The following is a 6,623-nucleotide window of genomic DNA, read 5'->3' as shown; positions in this document are numbered from 1 at the left end:
AACACCACCAGTAAAGGTACTGAAGTGAACTGTTGTGAGTGTGCCTATTCTTCTTCTGACCCGGCTGGGTCCCCTCTGTCCTGCATCCCCTCTCCTACGCTGCCCTGAGGCCCCGCTCCACCTGTGGGGAGCCGCGCCAACTAAGCTGCCTGACCACCGGCCTCAGAGGACTGTAGCAGCGCTGGTGGTCCACACCAGACACCACGGGTGGCGTCACGAACTTTCCCCTATCCCACTTACTTTCCCCCTTTTTCTTTTTAAGAGTGACCCCAGGGTACGGGCCCGGGAGCCGGCCACCGCGACATCCCCCAAAACTAACAGCAAGGCCCGGGCGCCGAGTCATCCCCAACACCCTGGGCGCGTCAATAGCAGCGAGTCTCCGTTGTGCAGGGACAATTAATAGGTGCAGCGGAGCTAGAAGCTGAGACTTGGAGCGATGCTGATGGAGACTCTATAGAAAATGTGTTTGATAAGCTCAAAGCTGCTTTTGAAAAATGCACACAGTCTGAACTAAGGATGCTATTCTACCAATGCAAGCAGAGACCGCAAGATACCATCAGAGACTTTGCCCTACGTTTACAAGCGGCACTCCGGTCCATAAAACAGGTAGATCCAGCAAGTGTGCAAGATGAAGATAAATTGCTTGCAGAACAGTTTATGAATGGGTTGAGATCAGACTTTCATCGTCAGCAGGTGCACATGTGGGTCCTAGATCATCCAGATGTGGATTTTAATACCTTAAAGGACCGTGCTATAACTGTGCTACGAGACCCATTACCTACAAAACCTGCAATCATATCCTGGCAGGTTAATACCTCTCACATGAACTTAGAGTCTAAACCTAAAGACTCTGTAAAATCGGTAGGACAAGCTGTCGTACCCGAATCTGCTGATGACCTACGTAATCAAGTGTTACAACTAACCAAAAACATGGACTACGTGCTAAAACTCTTGCAAGCCAGGCCGGAGGCACAACCACCAAGCAAAATCCAGTTAGCTGAATCACCTGAGGATGTTCAGTGGATGAGGAGAAAGCTCATGTTGCCCGTGCAGGGGACCAGCACACCATTCCGACGCAGAGCCACCGACCACACGGATTCTTCAGGACAACCCGTTTGCCCTTGTTGCAACAAACTGGGCCACTTTGCAAGAAGATGTCGTTTAAACCCGAGATTCCTGGGTCCCAGGGCCAACCCCCAGGAATAAAACAGCAGGGCCCATATGACAGGCGTGTGTATGTGGGAGGCCGCCCGTACGTCAACATTACGCTAGAAGGAATCCCCACATCGGCCCTATTGGACACTGGGTCACAAGTCACCACCATCCCACATATCCTTTACAAGCAATTTTGGTCTGATGCTGATCTTAGCCCCCCAGACTCTAGTCTTGTCATTTTAGCAGCTAATGGTCAACCACTGAATCAGGTGGGGTTTAGAGAGGTGACAATAAAGCTGGGGAGGGTGAAGATGAGATGCCAGGGGTTATGTGTGGTAGAAGATGACCCCAATAACAAATGTCCTTACATGGTGCTTGGTACTAATGTGATTGAAAACTGCCTTGAAAGAAGTGCTGTTTTCACTCCAACAGATTACAGAGACTGCTGGCATTGGGCAGAGGAGAGTCCTACAAAGAGAAATCCGTGCCTTAATTCACAAGCAACAGGTAAATCTGTCTTGAGGGGAGATTGGCAGTGCGCGGGTAACGGACCCGTTTCCCATTGTATTACCACCAAACAGTGAAATGATGATATGGTGTCGAGCAGCTATGGGTATCAGAAGAAAGGAATACCAGGCAATTGTAGAACAGGTATATTCAGAGCATAGACCTACACTGCTGACAGCTAGAGGGGTGGTGGATGTAGGCAGGGGAAGAGTACCAATCCGTGTGTTGAATTGTGGTGAGGAAGAAGTGAAACTACCCCGGTATGCTACTGTAGCAAAGCTGTACACTGTCAGTAATAACAACATACAGACACTAGAGCCCTTGCCCCCGTCAAGTCAGGCGGAGGACAACAACCCCAAGGGACAGCTGGAGGAGTGGTGTCAGTGTGTCACCCCAGGCCTGGATGCCACAAATACTAAAGGCTGTGTCTGAGAGCAGGAGGGAGGTTCCCTGGTCAGGGACAATTAGCATACAGCACCTCCTGTCCCAGGCCAGTAGGGGGAGCTGGCTGCCCCTATAAAAGCTGTAACTGAGGGCAGGGTTAGGGAGAACTGGACGACCTAGCTCAGGACTGAGACTAGTCCCAGAGAAGTAGGGACAGTTCAGCTGTAGCCAAGGAGTCCGTGAGGCAGAGGAGAAGCTGCGAGCCAGGGACAGAGGCGACGAGAGCCGGTCCTGGATGAGAGAACTACACTACCGGACATTGGGGTCCGAGGCTGTCAGGGTTGTAAGCCCAGCAGCAGAGTAACCAACCCGGGAGGGATTTCAGGTCCCTTGGCCTAAGAAGCCTGGAGGCTCCGCCACACAGAGGGACCAGTACAGCACGGAGAAGCAAAAGTTACCTAAGGCCCGAGTCGCAAGCCATACAGGCGAAGTACACGGCCAGCTCAGGAACGTGGGCTATTACACCACGAAAAGGGGGATAGTCAGCAAGGGCAGAGAGAGAACGGTAGGCCTTCACACTCACCCTGACCAGTGGGGCTCGCCCGAATGCTCTCAGACACCCAGGCCCATTCCTACCCAGTACTCCTGTTGGGTCAATAGTAATACCTACAATAAAGACCCTGGACTGTTTGAAGCGGACTCTGAACTCTTATTACTGCGGCCTGCACTATCACCCCCAGCATTCACCTACACTGCCCTGAGGCTACACTCTTCCCGTGGGGAGTTGTCCTACCCCTGTGCTGCACACCAACATCAGCCTCAGTGGTCTGCCTCGCAGCGGCGGTCATTCCTGACCGCAATCCACAGGTGACGTAGTCGGACATTCAAAAACACTGATAAATAGGCTGCCACAATTTGGTCTGACCACCCTGAGCCATGGGATCGGGTTGCCACTACTACCCCCAGCATCGCATAGAAGCCCGGTTCCGGGTACCCCATGGCCCAGGGGGCGAGTCAGCTTTGGCGTAGTCGGCAGGATTGTGACCAACCCGCCACAAACTGGTATTGCGTGCCTGAAAAAGACTTTATACTTACCTGAGTGAAGTTTCCCGCCATGCGTAGCCATTGCCCGCCATCTTCAGCCGTTTCCCGCCATCCTCAGTCGCTTTCCCGCCATCGGGCGCCATCTTCATGACGCCGCGCGGGAAGAAGAGGGGCGTGGACGTCCAAACCGCGCGAGACCCGAAGCACCGCCCTCCTCACCGACGCTGCGCAAGGTCCTGGAAGGAGAGAAAGAGACGCTGACGTCACCAGGACGCGACGCAAGTCCTCGCCCGGAGCAGCACCAGCGGAGCCGCAGCCTACGAAAGAGGAACAATGGAAGGTAGGCCACGGTTAACTAGGGGGAAGGAAGATGTCGGACGCGAAGGGACCTTCTACCACCAGCGTGGCGGCAGCAGCGGTGATGCCGTTCTCCATGCCCTACATCCCCGGAGCGGCCTGGCTGCCCCAATACTCAGGGGAATCCCATACATTAACTGACTTTAAGGAAAGACTGCACAGTTTATTTAAAGTTTATCCCCTGACAAAAGAACAGAAAGTGAGCATTCTGACGGGGCAGCTAACCGGTGCAGCCCAGCGGGAAGTGAAATCATGGTCAGATGAGGAGAAAAGGACTGTAAAGGACATTCTGACCCAGCTGCGGAGTACCTTTGATACCCGTACCTCAGCTGAAATTAAAATGCAGTTCTACGGATGTAAGCAACGGGCACAAGACAGCATTAGAGACTATGCCCTAAACTTGCAAGAAGCCTTGAGAGCAATCAAACAAGCTGACCCTGACAGCGTGCAGGATACAGATAAGCTATTAACTGAACAGTTCATAGAAGGTCTGCTGTCTAGTGCCCACAGAACCCAGCTGCGCCTCATGGCCTTTCAGAACCCTGGCCTGACCTTTGCCCAGTTTAAGGATAGGGCCATCCGGGTGCTCCGAGAACCCGCGCCAGGTGGCGCTATAGCTTCCCGGCGCCCTGCCATCACTTACCACCAGGGGGCAGCGCCCTATCCCACAGACCTTGTGGGGGCTGATGCGCAGGCCCTAAATCCATCCCCGCCTGCAAACCTGCACCATCAGGTCCAAGAACTAACAAACCGTGTCGCTGTATTGACCAGGACCGTACAGTCGTTACAGATGGACCCATCAGGACCAATCAAGCTGGCTTCAAGTCCGGAGGATGTCCCGTGGCGTCGACAGAGGAGGATCCCGTCTTTCAGAGGGAGGCCCGCCGACCGTTACACTGAGGATGGACAGCCGATTTGCCGCCGTTGCAGCCAGCCGGGACACATAGCCAGGTACTGTACTTTAAATGGGTCCGACCTGGGGCAGAGGGCCAATCCCCAGGCATAAGGTCATCAGGCCCGTATAATTGGCGTGATAAGTACGTAGGGGGACGCCCGGTTTTACCCGTAGTGCTGGACGGTATCCCCATGAGAGCACTGCTGGACACCGGGTCCCAAGTGACTACCATCCCCTATGTACTTTTCAAGCAGTACTGGAGTGACACTGACATAACCCGCTATCCAGACAGTGACTTGAGCATCATCGCCAGCAATGGTCAACCCGTGCCGCAGGTGGGGTTCAGAGAGATGACCATCAAGATTGGTAAAGTTGAACTGCCGGCACAGAGAGTGATCATTGTGGACATTGACCGTCGAGAAAGTCACCCTAAAATAACCTTGTGTACTAACGCGATTGAAAATTGTCTTTCAGAAGTGATTGTAATTTTGCAGCAGGTGGCGATGAATGCGAGCTCCAGCCAACAGAGGGTCCTCCAGAAAGAGACAAGAGCCCTGATGAGACGGCAACAGGTAGAACTGTCTGGTGGTGAGATCGGTAGCGCGAGGATGAGCGACCCGTTCCCCATTGCCATGCCTCCCAAAAGTGAAATGATGATCTGGTGTCGGACTGCAATCGGGTTAAGAGGGAGAGACTACCAAGCCTTGGTAGAACCCGTGTACTCAGACAGCAGGCCCACCATTTTGACAGCCCGGGGGGTGGTTGATGTCCGCCATAGAAGGGTGCCCGTCCGGATCTTAAACATTGGGGAAAGGGAAGTACACTTGCCCCGGTACGCTACATTAGCCAAATTGTTTGCTGTCGAACACAATGCTCTCAGGGTCGTGGAACCCTTGCCTCCATCTCCACCGGTGGAGGGTAATGGCTCCCAGAAACCTAAGGAGGACTGGTGCCAGAAACTCCACGTGGGTGCTGACTCCACTCCCTTGCACCAAAAACAAGGAGTCTAGCACTCCCTAGACTTCGGCAGGGTGAAAGGGGTGGAACACCACATCCCCACGGGGAGCCACCCACCAATAAAAGAGAGATACAGACCTGTACCCCCTGCACATTATCAGAACGCAAAGGGCATGCTGAGAGAAATGAAAGAAGCTGGGGTCATTAGAGATAGCTGTAGCCCCTGGGCAGCCCCCTTGGTTCTGGTAAAAAAGAAAGATGGTACCATGAGAATGTGCGTGGACTATAGACAAGTCAATCATATCACCCATAAAGACGCGTACCCGTTACCTAGGATAGAGAAGTCTTTAGCCGCACTAAAATCAGTTAATTTCTTCTCTACTTTGGACCTTACTTGCGGGTACTGGCAGGTTCCTGTGGCACAGGCTGACAAGAAGACCGCCTTCACCACCCCGATGGAATTGAGTGAATTCAACTGTATGCCATTCGGGCTCTGCAATGCACCCGGGACCTTCCAGAGGCTGATGGAATGCTGTCTAGGGCACCGAAACTTCGAGACGGTCCTACTTTACCTGGACGACGTGATTGTCTTTTCGAAGACTTACGAGGACCTTCTAAAGCACCTGGCCGAGGTGTTCGAAGCCCTGGCAGGCTATGGCCTGAAAGTGAAGCCCTCAAAGTGTCACCTGTTATAACCGAAGGTACAGTACCTAGGGCACGTGGTGAGTGCTGAGGGAGTAGCCCCCGACCCCGACAAGGTTACAGCCATCAAGAGCTGGCCAAGCCCCTCTAACATCAAAGAAGTGAGGCAATTCCTCGTTTTGGTAGGCTACTACCGAAGGTTCATCCCCGGGTTCACTAAGATGGCAGCTCCAATGCAGGACCTCCTGATAGGTCAGTCTAAATCCAGAAGTCACAAGCCACCCTTCAAGTGGGACAAGCCGGAAGAGGAGTCCTTCCGCCAGTTGAAGATGGCCCTCGCGGGGGATGAGATCCTGGCCTACCCCGATTATGGCCAGCCTTTATCCTCCACACAGACACCAGTAATGTGGGGCTAGGAGCCGTACTGTCCCAAAACCAACAGGGCAGAGAAAGGGTGATCGCGTACGCCAGCCGGAAGCTGAGTCCCACTGAAAAGAACCCGGAGAATTACATCTCCTTCAAGCTAGAATTCTTGGTGGAGGTGTGGGCCGTCACAGAACAGTTTAAACATTACCTGGCCTCCGCAACGTTCACGGACAACAACCCGTTGACACACCTGGACAATGCAAGACTTGGTGCCCTAGAACAGCGGTAGATGGCCCGGCTATCAAATTATGACTTC

Source organism: Phyllobates terribilis, unplaced genomic scaffold (assembly GCF_046119375.1).
Source record: "Phyllobates terribilis strain yellow unplaced genomic scaffold, ASM4611937v1 Scaffold_37__1_contigs__length_12642776, whole genome shotgun sequence".
NCBI lineage: Eukaryota > Metazoa > Chordata > Amphibia > Anura > Dendrobatidae > Phyllobates > Phyllobates terribilis.
The sequence above is the reverse complement of the archived record's forward strand: the minus strand, read 5'-3'. Positions refer to the sequence as shown.